The following is a 25974-nucleotide window of genomic DNA, read 5'->3' on the forward strand; positions in this document are numbered from 1 at the left end:
TTATAGACATGTGCATTTGTTTTCGTTCGAATGCATTTTCGTCCGAATTTCAGCTATTTTCGTTTTCGTTTTGACAAACGATAACGAAAGCACAGAATGCTAAAAAAGAAAGATCCGACATAAATAAATGCTTTATTTTCATTTTCATTGTTACAACAGTTCGATATAGAATAGGAGATTCGACATGACTCTGACAATAACAATCTGTCTAGAACCTGTGGTCGAATGTGCCTAACCTTACCTCTATTAGTCCAAGATTATATAGAGAAAATATTCGACAGAGAAAAAAGATTTGACAGAGAGAAAAGATTTTGCAAGTTACTGTCCTAAAAAGTGTTTGGGGACCCGGGTCCTGCCCCAGGGGACATGTATCAATGCAAAAAAAAAAGTTTTAAAAATGGCCGTTTTTTCGGGAGCAGTGATTTTAATAATGATTAAAGTAAAACAATAAAAGTGTAATATTCCTTTAAATTTCGTAGGGGGGGGGGGGGGGTTATCTATGGTATGCCTGTGAAGGGGCGCATGTTTCTGGTGCTTAGAACTGTCCCTGCACAAAGTGTCATTTATGCAGGAAAAAAAGTCCTTTAAAATCACTCGCAGCTATTATGAATTGTCGGCTCCGTAATACAGAGAACACTCATTGAAAGTCATTGATAAAAAAATAAATAAATAAATAAAAAAGCGTGGGGGTCCCCCAAATTCATTTACCAGGCCCTTCAGGTCTGGTATGGATATTAAGGGGAACCCTGCCTCAAATTTAAGAAAAAATTTGATGTGGGGTTCCCCCTAAATATCCATAACCAGACCCTTCAGGTCTGGTATGGATATTAAGGGGAACCCCGCGTCAAATTTTAAAAAAAATTGACGTGGGGTTCCCCCTAAAAATCCATACCAAACCCTTTATCCGAGCACGCAACCTGGCAGGCCGCAGGAAAAGAGGGGGGGACGAGAGAGCGGCCCCCTCCCTCCTGAACCGTACCAGGCCACATACCCTCAACATTGAGAGGATGATTTGGGGGTCTGTGACCCCTCAAAGCACCTTGTCCCCATGTTGATGAGGACAAGGGCCTCATCCCCACAACCGTGGCCGGTGGTTGTGGGGGTCTGCGGGCGGGGGGCTTATCAGAATTTGGAAGCCCCCTTTAGCAAGGGGACCCCCAGATCCCGGCCCCCCCTGTTTGAAATGGTAAGGGGGTACAAAAGTACCCCTACCATTCCACAAAGAGAGTGTAAAAAATCGTTAAATAAGACAAACACAGTTTTGAAAAATTCCTTTATTAAAAATAAAAAAAAATAAAAAAAAGATTCCAGCGGTGGTAATCCACTCTTGCTATCCAGCGACGGACAGTCATCTCTCCAGCGATGGCTCATCTCATCCAGCGCAGCGAATCCATCCTTCTTCTGTCTCCATGGAGGAGACACTTCAGGGATTCCGGCGGTCTGGCGTTTCTTATATTCGGAGGGCGGGGCCACCCGTCACCTGACCCCGCCCCCTCTGACGCAAGGTGAAACCCGGGGTTCCCGGTGACGTATGGGTGACCCCGCACCCCTCTGATGTAACACAGGCAGGTTTCCGTTACATCAGAGGGGGGCGGGGTCACCCATACGTCACAGGGAACCCCGGGTTTCCCCTTGCGTCAGAGGGGGGCGGGGTCAAGTGACGGGTGGCCCCGCCCTCCGTATATAAGAAACATCAGATCGCCGGAATCCTTGCAGTGTCTCCTCCATGGAGACAGAAGAAGGATGGATTCGCTGCGCTGTATGAGATGAGCCATCGCTGGAGAGATGACCGTCCGTCGCTGGATAGCAAGAGTGGATTACCACCGCTGGAATCTTTTTTTTATTTTATTTTTATTTTTAATAAAGGAATTTTTCAAAAGTGTGTTTGTCTTATTTAACGATTTTTACACTCTCTTTGTGAAATGGTAGGGGTACTTTTGTACCCCCTTACCATTTCAAACAGGGGGGGCGGGATCTGGGGGTCCCCTTGTTAAAGGGGGCTTCCAGATTCTGATAAGCCCCCTCGCCCGCAGACCCCCACAACCACCGGCCACGGTTGTGGGGATGAGGCCCTTGTCCTCATCAACATGGGGACAAGGTGCTTTGAGGGGTCACAGACCCCCAAAGCATCCTCCCAATGTTGAGGGCATGTGGCCTGGTATGGTTCATGAGGGAGGGGGGGCCGCTCTCTCGTCCCCCCCTCTTTTCCTGCGGCCTGCCAGGTTGCGTGCTCGGATAAAGGGTCTGGTATGGATTTTTAGGGGGACCCTCACGCCATTTTTTTTTTATTTGACGCGGGGTTCCCCTTAATATCCATACCAGACCTGAAGGGTCTGGTTATGGATATTTAGGGGGAACCCCACGTCAAATGTTTTCTTAAATTTGAGGCAGGGTTCCCCTTAATATCCATACCAGACCTGAAGGGCCTGGTAATTGAATTTGGGGGACCCCCACGCTTTTTTATTTATTTTTTTTTATTTTTTTTATCAATGACTTTCAATGAGTGTTCTCTGTATTTCGCAGCCGACAATTCATAATAGTGATTTTAAAGGACTTTTTTTCCTGCATAAATGACACTTTGTGCAGGGACAGTTCTAAGCACCAGAAACATGCGCCCCTTCACAGGCATACTATAGACAACCCCCCCTACGAAATGTAAAGGAATATTACACTTTTATTGTTTCACTTTAATTATTATTAAAATCACTGCTCCTGAAAAAACTGCAGTTTTTAAAACTTTTTTTTGCATTGATACATGTCCCCTGGGACAGGACCCGGGTCCCCAAACACTTTTTAGGACAGTAACTTGCAAATTAGTCTTTAAAATTAGCACTTTAGATTTTGAACGTTGGAGTCCCATAGACTTTAATAGGGGTTCTAGAGTATGCTATATACTAGCTCCGTCGAATCTTCTTTATACATTTGACAGACACCATAAGCCTTCAAAGACAGATTTGACCGTAATTCATGTGGATTTTCGGACGAATGCAATTTTTGAACGAAAAACTAAATAAATAAAAATGAATTTCGGGAGTAACTAAATAAATTAAGTTTTCGGACGAAAACGAAATTCCGAAACGAAATATTTTACTCTGCACATGTCTATTGATTTATGTTTAGTAAGAGCTAGTCTTGAGACTCAGAGTTTCATTTGTTTCCATAAATAACATCTCAACGGGCCTTGTAGCGAGTTTAAGTAACTTCTAAATATGAAAATAGGGAGGGCTCTAAATAGGTATAATAGTTTGGGTAATACCGTCATCTTAAAAGCTACGAGTCGGCCTATCCAGGAAAATTCTAATTTGCTAAGGGATTGCAATTCTGATTCAAATTGTTGTTTAAAGGGGTGGAAGTTAGCAGAGAATAATTTATTAGTAGATTTGGTCAATGTCACTCCTAAATATGGGATTCCATCAGTTGTCCATGTGTATGGAAAGGAGGAGGAAAGGTCAAGTCTTGTTGCATCGTCTACTCCTAGATCAAGAATGTGTGATTTGGTTTCGTTCACTTTATAATAGGATATAGAACCAAAGTCTCTTAATATAGATTGTAGGCGTGGGAGGGACGTTCTAGGGTTGGTAATTATAAGGATAATATCATCTGCGAATAGACTTATATGATGATCTGTGAGTCCTATAGTAATACCTGTGGATATTGGATCTGAGCAAATTCGCTCTGCTAAAAGTTCGATAATCAAGTCAAAGATCAAGGGGAGAGAGGACATCCTTGCCTCGTGCCGTTCGAGATCGTAAATGGTAGGGACAACATCTCTTTAACAAAGACCCGGGCTGAGGGCCGGCTATACAGATTTAAAATTGTTGAAAGGATGGGGCCAGTGAACCCAAATTTAATGAGCACTTGTTGAAGGTATCCCCAGTGGACCCTATCGAACGTCTTCTCCGCATCCAGGGAAAGAGGCAGAGAAGGCGTTTGAGAGCGGTCCACATAATGGATAATATTAATCAAACGTCTAGTTGCATCTGAGGTTTGTCTACCTTTTATAAATCCTGTTTGATCTCTATGTATAAGTTGGGGCATATAAATGGTCAGTCGAGTTGCTATTGTCTTTGCGTAGATCTTGAGGTCTGTGTTTAAAAGCGATATTGGTCTAAAGTTTTGTGGGACGTCAGGAGTTTTGCCTGGTTTTGGCAGGGTGACCACCAGGGCTGAGAGCATTTCTTGAGGAGGAGGAGGCAGCATCATTGTACAATTGACAGAGGTGAGGGGCTAAAGTATCTTTGAGTAATTTATAATATTCTGCAGTTAGGCCATCTGGGCCAGGAGATTTCCCATTAGGAAGAGATGTAATAGATGCGGCAATTTCCTGTACAGTGAACGGAGCGTTAAGGGCGTCCCGTTGTGTATCAGTGAGATATGGAAGATGAATTGTATCTAGAAATTGCCGTATCGATTCAGGTGTGGGGTGGGGATGGTTTGAGTCCTTTTCTAAATTATATAGGGTACTATAGTAGCAGCTAAAAGCATCCGCTATAGATTGGGGATCCTGTAATTTGAGGTTAGTAATGGGGTGGTGCAAGTAAGGAATCCTAGATTTGGTGTGGCGACCCTGGATTATTCTTGCTAAGGTCTTGCCAGCCTTGTTACTAGTATGATAATATCTAGCTTTCAATTTAGGAAACTGCTTTTCATAGGTGTCTAATAGGGCCGCCCTAAGCTCTTGTCTTAAAATTTGAAATTTTTGTTTTAGTTGAGGGGTTGGGTCTGATTGGTTCAGGGTATCCAGTCGCTTTATGTCAGCCGCGAGAAAATCGATGTGCTGCGTCCTCCTCTTTTTAGCTTGTGCATTAAGTTGAATAAGAATCCCTCTACCAAATGCCTTATGCGCCCCCCAGAGGGTGGCCGAGTCTGACACCGATCCCACATTATAATGTGAAAAATTCGTCAATATGAGAGTTTAGAGTTTTGGCAGTATCAGGCATTTTTAGGAGATGGGCATTTGCCCTCCATATCCTATGTTTGGGATATGAATTAGATATGTGTAGTGTAATACTAATAGGGGCATGATCTGCCCAAGTTATGGGCGCAATGTCAGACTCCGCAACCCTCTGCAACAACCATTTATCAACAACAATATAATCAATACGAGTATAAGTATTGTGAACTGTTGAATGAAAGGAATACTCTCGTTCTGTTGGGTGGTGGCATCTCCAGGTATCATATAAGTCGTGGCTGTGTAGAAGAGGGCCCAAAATGGAATGACGTCTCGATTTAGGATTGGAGGAATCCAGATCAGGATCGTGAACTGTATTAAAGTCACCGGTAAGAATTAAGGAGCCTTTTTGCACCTTACGGATTCTCCTCAGTAATTTATTTTAAAAAGACAGTTGTTTACGATTCGGGGTATAAATCGAAGCTAAGGTGATGGAAGTATTGTCAATCAGGCAAGTGAGAATTATGTACCTTCCATTAATATCCAGAATAGACTCAATCAGCTGGAAGTTTACTGACTGGTGGATAGCTATGAGTACACCTTTGGTTTTCTGGGGTCCAGATGCACAAAAAATAAGGGGAAAGTCAGGGTGAGTGCATTTAGGTTCTTTACCTTGTTGAAAGTGCATTTCCTGCACACAAAGAATTTGACAGGCTTGAGACTTGGCAGTACGCCACAAGGATCTTCACTTAGCCGGGTGGTTAAGCTCATTGACATTTAAAGATAACAGTTTTGTACTCATAGAGTAATAAGGGAGTTGCTGCCTATCTCGGTACTCACAAGTTCCAATAGATGACATCTGAAAGATTGGTTGTTGGACAGTTGCGATAATAGTAGATGGTCGATGTGGTGGTGGTCCTCCATGTCACAAGCAGGATGTTGTGTTCCTCTGATCCTCTGAGCTTTAAGATTGCTGTAAATGAACAAAAACACGGAAAAAATAAAAAAGAACGAATAATGTGAACAAAAGTTAAAGAATAACAAAAGGTGCAGCAGTAAGAAATATGCACTGTGCTGCATCATATTGGGGGGAAAAGTTCAAGAACCAGCTAGTATGAATAACCATAGGAAGGCATCGGGGAGTCCAGTAGTATGCAGCAGGTGAACTTTCACCTGGCTGTGGCTAAATTGGACCAAACTGGAGTCAGGGAGGCTTTCATTGCCAATGATGCGCAAGCTTCTCTAAATTTTTCTTTGCCCCTAAAGGGGGTGCAGGTTCTGGAATAACACCCCATTCAGGCCTTTTTCGTTACGGGCAGCAGAAATACTGATAAGTCTCCCTCTAATGACGGCTTTATGTGCCATCCAGAGAGTTGAGGGCTGCATATCTGGGTGAGCATTCAGGGAAAAATACTCCTCCAGAGACTGAGCCACCTGGGATTCCACCCCTACATCAGAGAGAAGGGACTCATTCAGTCTCCAGGAATGGGGCGTGGGGGCGAGTTTAATAAAACCCGTAGTAAAGGAGATAGCCTGATGGTCTGACCATACACAGGGGTGAATGGAGGCCTCTAAAGAGTTAGCAAGTATAATTGGGGTGGAGTATATGTAGTCTAACCTCGCATAACTATTATGAGGGTGGGAAAAGAAAGTGTACTCTCTGCAGCCTATGTTGTGCGCCCTCCAGGTGTCGGTGAGTTGCAGATCCCGCAGGCCTCTAGAGAGAGATTTCGGGAAAGCTCTAGAAGCGATCGAAGTCGACGAGCGGTCTAGAGTGGCGTTGGCTACCGAATTAAAATCGCCACCTATGACCACATGGGGGGAGTGATATTGTGCCAATTTCTCGAAAAATAACCCAAAGAAGGTAGCTGAGCCCTCAATGGGTGCGTAAATACTGGCAATGGTAAGTTCCCTGTTGTGGACGATGCCCTTAACAATAGCATAACGACTTTCGGGGTCTCTGAATATTTGCTCAACCTCCATCGGGAGGGAAGAGTGGAGGAGTATGGCGGCACCCCTGGTCTTGGACGAGTGGAGCGAGTAAAAGGCCTGAGGGAAATCTTTATTGAAAAATTTGGGATGGGAGGAGCGGGAGAAATGGGTTTCTTGGAGTAGAAGGATTTTAGCTCCAAGTCTTTTATAAAAGGTAAAGGCTTTGCGCCGTTTGGAAGGTGAGTTAAATCCCTTAACGTTATGTGAAATGCATGTTATTGCCATGGTAAATGAGAAATAACAACGATAGTTGAGAGATCAAATCTGCTGGTGGGGGGGGAGGGGGAAATTTTCAAGGAATACTCGTCCAACAAGTGCAAGGTGAACAGGGGGACCCTCACATCGTCTCCAAGACACCAGGAAAATAAGGTAGAGTACAATAACACCAAGAGTGGAATGAGAACACTGATCCTGAGTATAAAAGGAACCTGAGTTGCTGAAGGAACATAGGACATGAAAAATGATCGACCTATTTGGGAGAAAATCGAAAAACATAGAGCAAGAAGATTAACATTTGAAAAAAAAAGCCCAGATTCTAACATAGGACTGGGAAACAACATTAATGCTAAACGTGGTAGCGTGTGGGAAAGAATAGCTACACCAAAATAAAAGTCGGATACCGAGACTACTAGGTCTCGCGGCCAGTAGGGTTGCGCAATGGTAGGGGGCACCCACCAGAGAAGCAACCAACCACTGGAAAGGGGAGCCATAATACAGCTCCTGGGGACTTGTAAAATACCAGTGGGCTGGGTAGAATACCATGGAAAACACATACCTCCACTTCCTCTCCCCCCACCCCCCCCCCCCCAAAAAAAAAATGGAGGGGCGGAGCGAGAGGGAGAAAAGAGGAAAAAAAAAAAAACACAAACAAACTCTACCCTCGAAACTGTAAACAGAAGCACATTATGTATGTCCACTGGGAATCAAAGCTAACCGCAGTCAGAACCTCAAGATGAAGCAAAGAAAAGTATCGTCAGCGAGGGCTATCCTCCACCCGATCCCCAGCACCATATCTGATCCTACGCCTGTCCCTTCTGGTCGGGGGCGTTTGCCAAATAGGTGTAGCTCTGGGAGTGGAGGGCAGTCTGCGAATCATAGAGGCTTCCAAAAGGCCAAGTTTCACCAGGATTTCCTGAACCTCCAGGACAGAGGTAGCAGAGTATGTCGTGCCATTATGAGGGATCACCAGACGAAACGGGAATCCCCATCGGTATCTGATGCGGGCTGATTGCAAGACAGTGGTTATCTCCTTCAAGTTTCTTCTCCTCTCCAAAGTCGCCGGGGCAATATCTGGAAAAATTTGGATTACTTTGTCGTCGAGGGTTATCCTCTGTTTGTTGCGGGCTGCTCTTAATATTTCCTCCTTGACCAGAAAGTCTTTCATGCAGAGGATGACATCCCTGGGTGGCTTGTCTTCCGGGGGTTTGGAACGTAGGGCCCTATGTATCCGATCACATTTGAACATGTTGGCTTCATGGTCAGGGAGCAAGGATTTAAACAACCTAATCACCACTGGAATGAGCTCAGAGTCGGACTCAGGAATTCCTCGGATGCGCAGATTGTTGCGCCTGTTTCTGTTATCAAGGTCTTCTATCTGAGTCTGTAGTAGCTGGACTGTGGAGGATAGGGCCTCATGTTCTCTGCTAAGGTCATTATGAGCTATTGCCAACTCATCATGTTTAGTCTCTAACCTCTCCGTCCTCGCACCCAGAGCAGAGATCTCCCGTGAAAGTGCATGTGAAGTCTTTTGTAGTTCCGATTGGAACTTGGATGCCAATCTGTTGTACATGGATTCCAGACTGTCCTCCAGATCTGCTTTTGAGAGGGTGCTAGGGCACCCCCTATTCGCCAATGGAGCGGGCGAGGTTGGACCCGGTGAGCGCGGTGGGGTGGCGGGATCAGGGGAGAGGCCCCCCCTAACTGCCCCCTCACGCTCCATACTAGATTGTTCCTGAGAGCGGAGAAGATACTGTGTGAGGGTCTTTTGGGCGGTGCTCCGTGCCTTCTTTTTCTTCGCCGGCATGCACCAAGGCTCTGCGGGTTAAGAGGTGATATAAAAAAAGTGGGTGAAACGTGGGGTTAATGTACCTCAGGGATAGGCTGAAGTCCCGGACGGAGCTAATCTGGAGCCTCAAACGTCCATATTGTAACTAGCTGCGTATGCTGCTTCAGTGAAGGGGGGTGTGTTGAGACAGGGGAAGCAAGATGAGCGTCGGTTGTCTATCTGTGGGTTTGCTGGGGTGTGTCGTCCCACAGACTAGTGCCGAAACATGAATGCTACCGGACCCAATGTGCCGGGTGGAGGAGAGCACTCCCTAGGATGAACGTTCCGGGGGGGGGGGGGGGGTCAGAGAGCCAGGTAGCAGTTAACCACAGGGGGGGGGGCCGTGCCATACTCACTGTGAGCCCAGGAGATAGCGTAACGACACCACAGGCCAGGGGTACTGCTCACCACAAGTTCCGAAGGTGATCTCCTGTGATGTTGCCCAGAAGGTGGTGAGATGCGGCGTCAGGAAAGTCACTGTGGGCCCCAAGATGGCGCTCGCCGTCAATCCGAGCCTCGTGTGGGACTGGTTATTGCGGGAAGGGCTTTGATGGCCCACGCAAGGTCCGGGGATGCCTCACCTTGTCCATGGGAGTGAGTCTGAGCAGGGATGCAATGCAGGAGGCAGAACTAGGCTCCAGATGCGGGGAGGGGGTGCTGCGGCCTGCTCCGGGTGTACCAAGATGGCCGCCGGCTAACACTCCGGATCACTAGGCCCCGATCCACCCGCCGTTCGCTTCCCACCGGTCACGGCTTCCAGGTCCCAGGCGGGGACGTCTCCCTGTGTGTGTGATGGGCGAACGGCCCGTCGCAGGATGAAATAGGGAAGTCCGGATGCACAGGAGCAGAGGTAGGCCTCAAAATGGCGGCGATGTGCCACCCGCACTGTCTGCAGCCTCCGGACGAACCGGAGCTCGTAGGCATCCCGGGTCAGCGCCAAAAAGCCCTTAGCCGATAGCGGGCAGCTCCAGTGACCCGGATGGAGAGTGAAAAGGTCCTTCGGCGAAGTCTAGAGCACGGATGGCGGCAGATAAAGCTAGGCCGCCGCGGAGCTCTCCCTGGAAGCGACCATCCACTTCAACTTCCGGCTAGGCCTTTTTCAAGGGTGGAGACCAGGTAAGAGGTGACGTCTTTCTGAATGGAGATTTTAGAGGGCTGTTTCCACTTGTATTCAATTTTGTGGTTACGAAGAGCTTTCGTTATGGTTGACAATTGCCGTCTCATGTCCAATGTATGTTTGGATAGGTCTGAAAAAACTTGGAGTGCAGTGTACGGTTGAGGTAGTTGCCCCATAGCCCTAACTTTGTATAGAACTTCACACTGTTTTTTGCTTATCACCTTTTTAGGTTACTTTGGGGCTTATTTTTATTTTTAATTCCTTCGTAACAGCATCATTTTTGTGCATACCTATAATCACTAATCTTGTCCCTAGATATTTGGCTTACAACAACTACTACACTTTCCACCCTTGGGTACACTTTCCCAATTTAGTGCCTTTTTCCCATGCCAGATATCGCATCCATCTCTTTGCCACCTCAGTTCCCGTGGAGGGAGTTTGTTCCTGGCCCGCCCAGCATCCATCGCCGCGCGCTGCACTTGTCGTCCGGACTGGTGAGTCTGCGCTGGCCAAACTACCTATTGGTATCATATTTTCATTAGTCTATTTTTATTTATTGGTCATTACATTATTTATATATCTTCTACTTTATTCCGTAGGAACTTTGTGGTAGCATCAGCTCCTGATGAGTGGGGAGACACCCACGAAACGCGTAGAGCTTTTTAATAAGATGTCCTAGTTATACTGCACACGGAACCATACTTATTAGTTCTTGACTATTTACTATAAACTGAATTCTGTTTTACAATTATTCGATGCATATCTACCATGTGGATATATCTGTCGATGTCGGGCATGCTGTCATAGGCATCATTATGCCACATTACCTAATTTATTTATTATTATCATGTGTAGCTATATGTGGATCCTATATATCATGTTTTTATTGTATTGATGTCTATACATACTATGCATTTGATTTATTTATAATAAATAGTTTTTTATCGAATAATGAATATAACATAATAAATAAACATGGTTAAAATTCTCCTCCACTATCCAAGTGCTTCATTTAAAGTCCCAAACCTCCCTTTTCTGCATGTATTGTATAGAACTTGTTCTTTAGTATGATAGAAATAAACTCTCATAAGCACGTCATGGGGAACTTGCGGAGACAGGAATGAGGGTTTCGGGATATGATGTATCCGGTTAATAGTAAGCTCATTGGCCGGTGCGTCTGGTAGCAGTGTTGAGAAGAAATCAATGGCGTACTTTTTAAGTTCAGGTGGTTGGACATTTTCGGGGATGCCTCTGATTTTGAGGTTATTTCTCCTCGAACGGTCTTCGAGGTCAGCCATTTTGGCTTTAATGCATGCTCTGTCCTCTAAATTATTATCAAGGGCGTCTACTAGCTCGTTCACTGTGGTCGTCATGGCTCCCATTGATTGCTCAATGTTACCGACTCTGTCTCCTAGAGTTTGGAATTCTCTAGTGAATTCTTTAGAAAATTGTTTAGTCTGGGCACATAAATCGTTGTGGAGGGAGTTGTGGAGAGTCAGCAACATCTCCTTTAGCTGCGTATCCAAAATGGGTTGATTGGCGGTCGGAATAGGGGATATCCCCGTTTTGTCAGGGCCCAGGAGATTTGTAGGTGTCTCTCTTACCTCAGCGTCGGTGAGGTCCAATTTTTGACACGACTTCGCCGGGCTGCAGCACGATGGGCTAGGAGACTCTTCTCCCGAGGAAGAGGTCTGGCTCCCTGCTCTGTCTATAGGTAGTGGCACTGCGTCTGGCATATCCGTGTAGGGAGAGCTGGTGTCGCGCGCTTCCGCGGCTGAGGATAGACCGGCGCCATCTTGGCCTTCTCTGCATGATGGTGGAGGGAAAAACTCAGTGAGTTTCTTCGGTCTCCGGTCTTCTTTGCGCTTCCTTGTCATGCTACTTATGTTGCAGGAGTGTTCCGCTGACCAGGTGGACTGATCAACATGGATTTGCGGTCCGGTGTCGCTATAGATTCCGCCGATGCTACAAAGCTCTCTTCCTATGCGTCCATACAGCTCGCGTGCTGGCCATGCCCCCAAGAGACTGTTTTTGACAAGTCCTTTATTAATTTCTTCTTCTTTCCGCTTCTTCTTCCATCTTCTTTCTTCTGGTCTTCCTTCTGTGTTCTTCTTCTTCCTCCATCTTCTTCTTCTCCATCTTCATCTTCATCTTCTTCTTCCTCTGCTCTTCTCATCCCGCATCATGTTCCGGCTTCTTCTCCACTCCGTCTGCAAGATCCGCCTCAGTGGGAGTCTTCCATGTGTATGATATTTGGGGCAAAGTCTGGTATTAGCTCTCTGTCTGCTAGGAAGGCTTTGGGGGGCAGGAGGCACTGTTTGGCGGGAGGAAGCAAATAATTGGGGTGCCAAGCGCACAAGGACAATTAAAGCTTTCAATTGGTTAAAAAAAAGTTTAAATATAAAAAAAAAAATTACTGTATTTTAAATTACTTTATAAATTCTGGATTCCCAATGCTGGGCAAGAAAGGCAATAAAATTGAAAGCTGATATTGTTCAGGTGTCTGAGGATATGCTTAAGTGTAATTTCTCTGTCTCCTGCTCATATTTCAGATATTTTAAATTCTTCCATGCCTCCAGAATCCACTTTCCTCAACAACAAGTTAGACTTGAATGTCTGCAACTAGAAATGCTTAACTCTAATCCTCTCCTGGAACCAACCTCGACCATCTACAACCATGCTCTTCTGGCTACTATAAGAACTCCACAATCTCAAACAAAAATGACAATCCAATATCCCAGATCTTGATGAGGTGGACTGGGTGGAGATTGGGATTTGAAAAAAATAAAGCAAATAAATGGTTAAACAGAATGGTTAATTACCATATCATTTTATTGTACAAGCATTAGAAAATCAACAACTGAAACTTCCCTATCAAAAATAACCCCCTTCAAGAATATTAAAGGTGACAATTTTATCATCCTGCTCTAAACCTTTTAAATAATTACACCTCAGTAACACCTGTACCAGTACTGTAAAAATAAAATTAGTGCATGCACTAAGCATCATATATATATATATATATATATATATATATATATATATGTTCCTTTTATTAGTTGAACTCGATGGACTTGTGTCTTTTTTCAACCCGACTAACTATGTAACACATTTTCTCAGGTCAGTAGCAGTGCTAATAAAGCAAAATGCTTGCTCAACCAGATGTGTTTCATCAAATTGTTGACTTTTTAGTGTTTATTTCAAGACAAAACCTGCCTCCTCTTTACTGTTTATATTTTGACCTAAACAATATGCTTATATATAACCACCGAACAATATTTGTAGCTATCCTCTCAGATACAGTAATTAAGTTCACTTTGTATTGCAAGGTAAACCCTGCCTTTTCTCTTTCTATATGCTGCTTATCCAGGTGATTGTCTACTGTCTGGTGTTAGCCGATTTCTTCCAAACACATAAATATAATATATATTTTTTAAAATATTTTGGGAATAATTGAAGTTACATGGATTGGGGAAGGTTTAGGGGATGTTGGGTTGTGAGGTTGAATTGTTTAGGTGCACTTCGTTTTAAAATTTTTACTACTGTTAAAAAAAAGAAAGACGCCCACAAACTATACTATTACATTTTTTTGCCACTGGGCAATTTGTACAGAGCCGAGGGACTTAGCTTTATTATTTTAATAATTAACATTCCTATAATGTTTAAATTTCTTGGCTGCTACTCCCACTGGCCAATTCAGGCCACCAACCAAAACTGCTTACAAAAGCTTGTGTTTACCCTAGTTGAAATTAATCCTATTGGCATGCTGCTATATTTAAATCATGATTAATGTAAAAACTAAAATATGAATTATTCTGTGAAAATCATACTGTCCTATATCATCATATACAGCTTAAAGGAATCTCACAAAAATGTAATTTAACCACTTCAGCCCTGGAAGATTTTACCCCCTTCCTGACCAGAGCACTTTTTACATTTATTTGGCACTGCATCTCTTTAACTAACAATTGCGCGGCCATTCAAGCTGTACCCAAATTACATTTTCATCCTTTTTTCTCACAAATAGAGCTGTCTTTTGGTGGTATTTGATCACCTCTGCAGTTTTTATTTTTTGTGCTATAAACAAAAGAAGAGCGACAATTTTGAAAAAAATAAACGATTTTTTCTTTTTGCTGTAATAAATATCCCTAAAATGTAACAAATTTCTTCATCAGTTTAGGACAATATTTATTCTTCTACATATTTTTGGTAAAAAAAAAAAAAAATCACAATAAGCGTATATTGATTGGTTTGCTCAAAAGTTAAAGCATCTACAAACTATGGGACAGATTTATGTAATTTTTTTGCATTTTTTTACTAGTAATGGCGGTGATCAGCAATTTTTAGTGTTACTACGTCATTGTGGCGGACATATCGGTAACGTTTGACACATTTTTGGCAACATTGAGATCTATACAGTGATCAGTGCTATAAAAATTTACTGAATACTGTGTAAATGTCACTGTCAGGGAAGGGGTTAACACTAGGAGGTGATGAAGGGGTTAAATATATTCCCCAGTTAGTTTTTATAACTGTATGGGGATAGGACTGACTGGAGAAGAAGACCTACTTACTAGGAACAAACTATATGTCTTTTCTCCCCTGACAGAACTGGGATTTGTGTGTTTACACACAAATCCCCGTGTTAGCTTTCGTGCCTGCAATCGCGGATGGCCAGTGGTGATCCAGCCAGCTAGCCACGTGAATTGGGTCCCCCGCCAGGCAGCAGGTGTGCCTCCTAAAGGGGACAATGTACTTATACGTTGTGCGCCGCCTAAAGGGGACAACGTACCAATACGTTGTTTCGCGGGAACTTGCCACTTTGCCGACGTATGACGTCATGAGCCAGTCGGCAAGTGGTTAAAGAATTGGAGTTTTTATCATGTTCCCCTTGCAGTCACATTCAAAATTACCTTTTCTTAGCTGTGCATTTTTTTTTATTCCCCCAGTACAGTATCTTGCTCCCCATTCCCTTTTTATCATAGCTTGACTTTTAGCCTTCAAAATGGGAAGAGTTTAGTATCAGGATTTCTGTGGGGTTCACAGCTAAGATTTCAAGCAGGATTCGATGAACCCCATGCAAATCAAATTCATGCAGATTCGTTTAATAACAATAACCTTTCTATTTAGCTGCTACTGAATGACATCTATATCTGGAACAAGTGAGAGAGAGACCGTCGCTTTAGGAATTTACAGGTATATTATGCTTGATTTGTTTTTTTCGTTCTTAGATGGCTTTTTTCAATTCCTGGGAATTCAAATGTAACCACCCATTTAACTGTTCCCTTGCTACTAAGAAGATATGAATGCTGATTGTACTAAACTATATGATCACACCTATAACATGCCTAGAACTTATGCATATTCATACGTATATATTGTTAAACTTGAAGTTTGTACGGCAGAAACACTTTCGCTTTTACTTGCTTATAGTAGCCGAGAACTGTGTTGTATTTCTCCACTGCAGTGAATAAAAAGCACCAACTTATATTATTTTAAGATCTGGATCTACTATCTCATCTGAATGTTTTGTTTGAAGACCCCTAAATCAGATTTAACAGAATGGTGCTTTCGACTCGAATACAGTCCAGTGGGCTCCCAGCCAGAGAGACACAAAACTCACATTAAGCAGACAAGTCATCACGGTAAGAAATGGTTATTCTTACTTATTCTGCTCTCCATGGCGAGTAATTAGTCAGTGTCTGGGGTCCATTGGCTGAAGGAGTCTTATGCTGTTGAGGAGATGGGGAGATTAAGGTAAAATTAAGTGTAAATTAGAGTAATGTTGATGTTACACAGTTTGACCCAAATAACTCCTTTACTTTACCTGTTGTAGAAATAATAGAGCCGATAATAACTATCAATGTTTTGTTTCTATGCTTGGGGTTTCAATAGATTTATGAGACTCGTGAGAAGGTCTGACCAGAGGTCTGTAGTAGTGAGCCTGCGTGCGCCTGTGTGGCGAGTAATGCCTATGTGGCAAGTGTACAGGCAAGTGTAATAAGTGCCATTTAACGGCTACTATGTGTAGCCCAGAGAAGTATATATAAATACAATTTTTGGGTGATGACCCACAAATTGTTAGAGACTCGAGAATGAGGACTCTAAGAATGGGAGCATGGTTCTCCCGAGAGGTAAAAAAAAATGTCATAAGTATATTAAGAGCTGGACAAGGGGATTAGATGTGTACAATATTGGATTTTTGAAAGTATGAAATGTGATGAAACTTTAACTAGTTATGAGCCTGTCAAAGTTTTTATAATAAATATCACTGATGGTTCTAGCAAAAGAGATTTAGACCAGGCAATGCACGTGTTAGCTAAATGTTTGGGAAGCAGAAAAATAATGCTACATATGTATGATTGTAAGATTTTAATGAGAGAAGCCTGCTTGCAGTTTCCTTACCTCCCACCCTTTGTGTTTCTGTGTAAGAAAGGAGTGAGGTGCCCCCCTCCCCTTCACATTATAAAGGTAGCCATGATTATTATAATTATTTAAATGTTTAGTCCTCCATTTTTGCCTACTGAGCGTGAAAAGGGAAAAAGGTTCCACACACTGATAAGACTGGGTTGATTTAGTATTTTAGCATGCCAGAATATTAAAGGAAGCACATGCCAGAAGTTAAAAGAAGGTTATTGATGGTTTAAAGCAGTAGATAGAAAACATGAAAGTGAATTGCACTATAAAGAAAGTGAACAGAATATTGTTGAATTATTATCACATGGCTTGATGGATGGGAGACAAGAAAAGGTTGATAATGTTTTTGATTACTTTAAACTAGGGATGAGCCGAACACCCCCCCCCCCCCCCGTTTCGGTTCGCACCAGAACCTGCGAACAGACTGAAAATTTGCGTGAACTTTAGAACCCCATTAAAGTCTATGGGACTCGAACGTTCGAAATCAAAAGTGCTAATTTTAAAGGCTAATATGCAAGTTATTGTCCTAAAAAGGGTTTGGGGACCTGGCTCCTACCCCAGGGGACATGTATCAATGCAAAAAAAGTTTTAAAAATGGCCATTTTTCCGGGAGCACTGATTTTAATGACGCTTAAAGTGAAAACAAAAGTGAAATATTCCTTTAAATATCATGCCTGGGGGGTGTCTATAGTATGCCTGTGAAGTGCCACGTGTTTTCGTGTTTAGAACAGTCCCTGCACAAAATTAAATTTCTAACGGAAAAAAGTAATTTAAAACTGCTTGCGGTTTTAATGCAATGTTTGGTTCCGACAATATGGATGAAAATCATTGAGCAAAATGGCATGGGTAGCCCCCCTGCCTATTACCAGCCCATTTGGATATTAAGGTGAACCCCGTAGCCAAATTAAAAAAAGGAAAAGTGTGGGGCCCCCAGGCCCTATATACTCAGAACAGCAGTATACAGGTGGTGCAAACAAGACAGGGACTGTATAGGTTTGTTGTTAAGTAGAATCTGTTTGTAATTTTGAACTGGTACATTTTTAAAGTGTAGCTCTAGTCAAAAAAAATAAAAATTTAAGCTTTTTGGAAAACATAGGGAAGGGTTATCACCCCTGTAACATTTTTTTTTGCCGTCTGTGCACCTCTTCAGAAGATTTTATTTCACTTTCTGTCCCAATGACAAATGTTTTTTGAAAATTAGTTTTTTTTTAGTAAAACAAGGATTGGGATAAAGCATCAATGGAGAGGAGACACGTTTTTCCCATATCAACTCTTACAGGAAAGAATTTCCCTTCCTAGGGGTAGATTTCATCTCACTTCCTGTTGTATCCTTCCGTTTGCAAGTAGGAGACGTTTGTAAGTTGGATGTTTGAAAGTAGGGGCCTGCCCTATATGCTCTGAAGAAATTTGGGTCTAAGGTGTTATGCCACGTACACACGACCGGACTTTTCGAGGGACAATGTCCGACAGACTTTTGACGGAGTTCTGACGGAGTTCTGACAGAGTTCTGACGGACTTTCTGAATGAACGGACTTGGCCACACACAATCACACCAAAGTCCGACGGATTTGAACGTGATGACGTACGACTGCCCTCGTGTTGGTTTTTGTCCGTCGGACTAGCATACACACGAGCGGATTTCTCGGTAGGAACTGGGTCCGGCAGAGTTCTGGCGGAAAAATTTGAAACATGTTCCATTTCTAAAGTCTGTCAGACTTTTGCAAATGAAAAGTTTGCTGCAGCCCACACACGATCGAATGGTCTGTTGTTCCGTCGGACTTTTGATGTTGAAAAGTCTGGTCGTGTATACGCGGCATTAGTGTTGCCACAACACTGTAAGCCCTCAAAGTGACTCCTGGTGGGTGCTGGAACGCCCTGTTGTGAACTATTATATCAAGAATTGCAACAATTGTTGAATGGGGCAGAAAAATTGGCCTTAGGCACTGGTGCCACAACACTGCAACACCTCACAGAAACTCTAGTTGGAGAGTAGGAATGAGCCCTGCTGCAAAGTATTGCATCAAATTTGTAATTACACGCCCATGTTAAACAGGGGCTGAAAAATTGGGCCTTAGGCACTGGTGCTGGTGCCACAACACTGCAACCCCCTTACAGATACTCTAGTTGGAGCACAGGAAATAGCCCTGCTGTAAAGTATTGCATCAAAAATTGTAACTACGCGCCCCTGTTAAACAGGGGCTGAAAAATTGGGCCTTAGCCACTGGTGGCGGCGCCCGAAACCAAAAATGTACTTCCAAGCTATCAGCAGGATTATTGAGGAGGAAGAGGATAGTCAGTCAGCCTAAAAGGATAGTCACTCAGCATCAGCATAGGCAGTCTTGAAGGGATGTAACATTTCAAAAAAAATTATTCGGTTACATCAGCTTCAGGTGCTTGGTAGCTGGTGGTGATCCAAGACTGATTCATCTTTATGAAGGTCAGTTGATCAACCGAGTCAGTGGACAGGTGCACCCTGTGATTGGTTACAAAGCCTCCAGCAGCCCTGAATATCAATTGCATACTGTGCAAGCTCTGGCCAGTGATCCATCCTCAAGACCCAGTAACCCAGAGGATTTTCATTGGGAAAGGTGTCCAAGTCTGATCTTGCTCCTAGGTATTCCTGCACCATGTAAATCAGACGCTGGCGATGGTTGCTGGAACCAATCATACCTTGTGGCTGCGGACTAAAGAATTGTCTGAACGTATCACTCAGACGGCCACCTTCTCCCCCACTCATGTTGTCCAGGACCAGGAATTTGTAACCTCCCAGTCTCTGGGAATGCATTGCACAGACTTTTCTGCAAGGCCTCCCGAAGATGTCTCATCCTCTGCTCCCTCTGCGATGGCAAGATAAGGTCCGCAACCTTACCCTTGTACCGTGGATAAAGGAGAGTTGCCAGCCAGTAATGATCCCTCTCCTTGATCCGCTAAATACGAGGATCCTTCTGCAGGCTTTGCAGGATCAGGGAGGCCACGCAGTGTAGGTTAGCTGAGGCATTCGGTCCGGAGTTCTCTGGGTCACTAAGAACGACATGATCCGCAGCCACCTCCTCCAAGCCACGTACAAGTCCACGGGTTTCTTGGGACTGTAAATGATCCCTAAAATACTGCTGCTGATGCTGAGTGCCAGGCTCCACCTCCATGCTGACACAATCCTTCCCCTCCTCTTCCTGCTCATCCTCTTCCTGTGTGATCGGCGGGCCAGCAGGAACGCTGTCTGGATAAAGGGGGCCTTGAGAGGCAAGGAAGTCCTCCTCTTCCTGCCTCTGTTCTGCCTCAAGTGCCCTGTCCATTATTCCACGCAGCGTGTGCTCCAACAGGTGGACAAGAGGTACAGTGTCACTGATGCATGCACTGTCACTGCTCACCATCCTCGTGGCCTCCTCAAATGGTGACAGGACAGTGCATGCATCCCTGATCATGGCTCACTGGCGTGGGGAAAAAACCAAGCTCCCCTGACCCTGTCCTGGTGCCGTAGTCCCACAGATACTCATTGATGGCTCTCTACTGTGTGTGCAGCCGCTGCAGCATGGCCAACATTGAGTTCCACCTGGTGGGCATGTCACAGATTAGGCGGCTCTTGGGCAGGTTCAATTCCTTTTGGAGCTCAGCCAGCCGAGCACTGACACTAAATGACCGGCGGAAATGCACACAGACTTTCCTGGCCTGCCTCAGGACTTCCTGTAAGCCTGGGTACCTGCCCAAGAACTGCTGCACCCCCAAGTTAAAGACGTGAGCCACACAGGGCACATGGGTCAGTTGTCCCTGTCAGAGGGCGGAGAGGAGGTTGGTGCCATTGTCACAAACCACCATTCCTGGCTTATGTTGGCGTGGCGCCAACCACCTCTCAGCTTGCCCCTGCAGAGCTGACAGAATATCTGCACCAGTGTGGCTCCTGTCCCCCAAGCACACCAGCGCAAGCATGGCATGGCATCGTTTTGCCTGAGTAGCCCCTGCGTAGCCCCTTGAACATCTTCGGAGCACCACTGGTTCCGAGGACAAAGCACAGGAAGAGGCCATGGAGGAAGAAGAGGAGGGGGTGGAGGAGAGAGGTGTGTCACAATCACCAGTAGTAGCATTTTGAAGTCATGGTGGCGGAACAACCTCCAACACTACTGCACCTTGTCCTGCATCCTTCCCAGCTGCCAGAAGAGTCACTCAATGCGCCGTGAAAGATAGGTAACGTCCCTGTCCATGCCTGCTGGACCATGAGTCAGCGGTAATATGCACCTTACCACTGACCGCCCTGTCCAGCGAAGCATGGACATTGCCTTCCACATGCTGGTAGAGAGCTGTAATCACCTTCCATTGCATTTGGGAACCTGCCACTGAGGAACTGCACATTGGACAAACTCACGGAAGGGGGCTCAGTCTACCAACTGAAAAGGCAGCAGTTAAAGTGCTAGCAATTTAGCCAAGCTATTGACGGTCCAGCAGCTGGGGCAGGGAAATTTGCCTGGTACAATCGGACGTCGGTGTACCGCTAGCAGATTGCCCGCAAGTACTTGGCTGTGACACACCTAATTCTACACCTTCATTGCTCTCAGTGCAGGTTTCAGAGAGGACTGAAGGTATAGTAGCTGATGAGGAGCAAGGAGAGGTCCGCTTTGTTCTTTGGTGTGGGTCTTTTAGGTATGCTTGCCCACGAACTGCATGGTTTTAAAGCAAGATACACTTGAGACATATGTTGCAAATAGCAACGGTGCAATTTGATGCACTTGTCTCAAAAAAGGCCCTCACCAAAGAACTTTTGGAATAACACGCAGAGGCAGCACCCTGCACAGGCGGAGCTTTGCTGTGTGATTCAGTCGGTGTGCTGCCGTTAAAGTGGCCCCTGGAGGGCATCCTGCCTTGTTGGAGATGTGCCTCCTCCTCCTCTCTCCTATCAGGCACCCACTTGGAGTCAGTGACCTCATCATCCCCTCCCTCCTCATCACTGGAGCAAACCTGACAGTATACTGCAGCTGGTGGAACATGACTGCCAGATTGCTGTCCTTCTTGGGCTGTCCTTCTTGGGCATCCCCTCTGGGCTCACATTACTGCCTTCCTCTAGCTTGGTATCATCATCAGAGCCTTCAAAACGCTGGGCATTCTCCTGGAGCATGTACCCAACACTGTGCTCTAACAGTTCGGGGGACTCCTCAGGAGACATGGTGGGGCTAGGGAAGGAGTGACTGATGCCATTGAGACGAGGGAAGAGGCGGCTTTGGCAGCTGCTTTGCCAGTGCCCTGAGCCTGAGTGAGAGAGGATGAGGAAGATGAGGAGGGCTTGGTCATCCACTCTACCAAGTCTTTGGCATGTTGCGGCTCAACACATCCAGCTGCTAAAAATAAGGACAAACGCGTCCCATGGCCACGTGCTTATGAGAATGCACTGCGTCCATGACCAGCACTGTTGCCTCTAGACACAGAGCCTGCTTGCCCTCTTTTATTGGCTTGTGACTGCCTGCCTCTCCTTGTTGGCCTTCCAGACATACTAATGGCCTGCAGGGAGATGTAGCTACACAAAGCTGGGACGTATATACTGGTATACTGCAGCTAGCAGAATCAACTGCCTGCCTGTAGTATTACTACTATGAGAAAACCAGCAATTGGGGTAGCTTTAGGTGCACACTGAGCAGATGACACAGCATACCGACTGTAATTACTGCAGCTGCCTGTGGTATAGGATCAGCAGAACACCAGCAATTGGGGTAGCTTTAGGTGCACACTGTGCAGATGACACAGTACTCTGCCTGTAATTACTGCAGCTGCCTGCCTGTGGTATAGGATCTGAAGAACACCAGCAATTGGTGTAGCTTTAGGTGCACACTGTACAGATGACACAATATACCAGCTGTAATTACTGGAGCTGCTTGCGGTATAGGATCAGCAGAAGAACACCAGCAATTGGGGTAGCTTTAGGTGCACACTGTGCAGATGACACAATACACCAACTGTAATTACTGGAGCTGCCTGCAGTATTGGATCAGCAGAACACCAGCAATTGGGCTAGCTTTAAGTGCACACTGTGCAAATGACACAATACACAAACTGTAATTACTGGAGCTGCCTGCGGTATAGGATAAGGAGAACACCCGCAATTGGTGTAGCTTTAGGTGCACACTGTGCAGATGACACAATACACCAACTGTAATTAGGGGGAGCTGCCTGAGGTATAGGATCAGCAGAACACCAGCAATTGGGGTAACTTTAGGTGCAAACTGTGCAGATGACACAGTACATCAACTGTAATTGCTACCGCTGCCTGTGGATAGAATCAGCAGAACATCAGCAATTGGAGTTGCTTTAGGCGTACACTGTGCAGATGACACAATACACCAACTGTAATTACTGGAGCTGCCTGCGGTATAGGATCAACAGAACACCTGCAATTGGGGTAGCTTTAGGTGCACACTGTGCAGATGACACAATACACCAACTGTAGTTGCTACAGCTGCCTGTGGGTAGAATCAGCAGAACACCAGCAATTGGGGTCGTTTTAGGCGTACACTGCGCAGATGACACAATACACCAACTGTAATTACTGGAGCTGCCTGCTGTATAGGATCAGCAGAACACAAGCAATTGGGGTAGCTTTAGGTGCAAACTGTGCAGATGACACAGTACACTGACTGTAATTGCTACCGCTGCCTGTGGATAGAATCAGCAGAACACCAGCAATTGGAGTTGCTTTAGGAGTACATTGTGCAGATGCCACAATACACCAACTGTAATTACTGGAGCTGCCTGCGGTATAGGATCAGCAGAACACCAGCAATTGAGGTAGCTTTAGGTGCACACTGTGCAGATGACACAATACACCAGCTGTAATTACTGGAGCTACCTGCGGTATAGGATCAGCAGAACACCAGGAATTGGGGCAGCTTTAGGTGCACACTGTGTGGATGACACAATACACCAACTGTAATTACTGGAGCTGCCTGCGGTATAGGATCAGCAGAACACCAGCAATTGGAGTAGCCTTAGGTGCAAACTGTGCAGATGACACAATACACCAGCTGTAATTACTAGAGCTGCCTTTGGTATAGGATCAGCAGAACACCAGCAATTGGGGTAGCTTCAGGTGCACACTGTGCAGATGGCACAGTACCCCAACTGTAATTACTGGAGCTGCCTGCGGTATAGGATCAGCAGAACACAAGCAATTGGGGTAGCTTTAGGTGCAAACTGTGCAGATGACACAGTACACCGACTGTAATTGCTACCGCTGCCTGTGGATAGAATCAGCAGAACACCAGCAATTGGAGTTGCTTTAGGAGTACATTGTGCAGATGCCACAATGCACCAACTGTAATTACTGGAGCTGCCTGTGGTATAGGATCAGCAGAACACCAGCAATTGAGGTAGCTTTAGGTGCACACTGTGCAGATAACACAATACACCAGCTGTAATTACTGGAGCTACCTGCGGTATAGGATCAGCAGAACACCAGGAATTGGAGTAGCCTTAGGTGCAAACTGTGCAGATGACACAATACACCAGCTGTAATTACTAGAGCTGCCTGTGGTATAGGATCAACAGAACACCAGCAATTGGGGTAGCTTTAGGTGCACACTGTGCAGATGGCACAGTACACCAACTGTAATTACTGGAGCTGCCTGTGGTATAGGATCAGAAGAACACCAGCAATTGGGGTAGCCTTAGGTGCAAACTGTGCAGATAGCACAGCACACCGACTGTAGTTGATACAGCTGCCTGAGGTATAGGATCAGCAGAACACCAGCAATTGGGGTAGCTTTAGGCATACACTGTGCACATGACACAATACACCAACTGTAATTACTGGAGCTACCTGCGGTATAGAATCAGCAGAACACCAGCAATTGGGGTAGCTTTAGGTGCACACTGTGCAGATGACACAATACACCAACTGTAATTACTGGAGCTGCCTGCGGTATAGGATCAGCAGAACACCAGCAACTGGGGTAGCTTCAGGTGCAAACTGTGCAGATGACACAGTACACTGACTGTAATTGCTACAGCTGCCTGTGGATAGAACCAGCAGAACACCAGCAATTGGGGTAGCTTCAGGTGTACACTGTGCAGGTGGCACAATACACCGACTGTAACTTCTACAGCTGCCTGTGGTATAGGACCAGAAGAAAAGCAATTGGGGTAGCTTCAGGTGCACACTGTGCAAGTGGCACAATACACCCACTGTAACTGCTACAGCTGCTTGTGATATAGGACCAGAAGAACACCAGCAATTGGGGTAGCTTCAGGTGTACACTGTACAGGTGGCACAATACACTGACAGTAACTGCTACAGCTGCCTGCGGTGTAGGACCAGAAGAACAGCAGAAATTGGGGTAGCTTCAGGTGTAAACTGTGCAGGTGGCACAATACACTGACTGTAACTGCTACAGCTGCCTGTGGTATAGGACCAGATGAACACAGCAATTGGGGTAGCTTCAGGTGTACACTGTGCAAGTGGCACAATACACCGAGTGTAACTGCTACAGCTGCCTGTGGTATAGGACCAGCAGAACCCCAGCAATTGGGGTAGCTTCAGGTGTACACTGTGCAGGTGGCACAATACACCAACTGTAACTGCTACAGCTGCCTGTGGTATAGGACCAGAAGAACACCAGCAATTGGGGTAGTTTCAGGTGTACACTGTGTAGGTGGCACAATGCACCGACTGTAACTGCTACAGTTGCCTGTGGTATAGGACCAGCAGAACACCAGCAATTGGGGTAGCTTCAGATGTACACTGTGCAGGTGGCACAATACACCAACTGTAATTGTTGCAGCAGCTGCCTGTGGTATAGGATCAGAAGAACACCAGCAATTGGGGTAGCTTTGGGTATACACTGTGCAGGTGGCACAATACACTGACTGTAATTTCAATGGAAATTCAGACACTGTCTCTCAGTCTATCTCTCTCTCTTATTGACGCAACACACTATGCAAGGCCGCTGCACAGGCGGGCTTATATAGTGTGGGGCATCTTGCCTGTTGGCAATTATGGCTCTCTTTGCTGACGGCGCTGTGATTGAGCAAGCATGCGGGTCATAGTGCATGCTTGGCCAATCATCAGCCAGCAATGTACTGCGATGCCACAGTGAATTATGGGCCGTGAGAGCCACTCGAATTTGGCGCGAACGGCCCATAATGTTCGGATTTCGCCGAACGGGCAAACAGCCAGTGTTCATGTCGAACATGGGTTCGACTTGAACACTCAGCTCATCCCTACTTTAAACGAGTCCAGACCATGGTGGAGACAGTAGGAGTGGATCTGGCTGAACGTACTAAGGTTACTGCCATAAGTTGTAAGAATGCTGTTGTGATGGGACTCAGAGAAGCAATAAGGAAATGGTTGATGGCAGCAAAACCAGAATGGAAAGAATTTGAAAGGTCCTTGCTGAGAGAAGTGTGCAGTAGCATTGAGGCTCAGGAAGAAGAAAGAAAAGAGAAAAGGCTGAATGCTTTTGTAGCCCAAAATGATGGTCAAGGAGCAGTTTCTTAGAAACTACAAAATTCAGATTGCCTGACAGATGTAGCAGAAGA

This window comes from Lithobates pipiens, unplaced genomic scaffold, assembly GCF_037356315.1.
Source record: "Lithobates pipiens isolate NorthernLeopardFrog02 unplaced genomic scaffold, aLitPip1_a1.2 Scaffold_22, whole genome shotgun sequence".
NCBI lineage: Eukaryota > Metazoa > Chordata > Amphibia > Anura > Ranidae > Lithobates > Lithobates pipiens.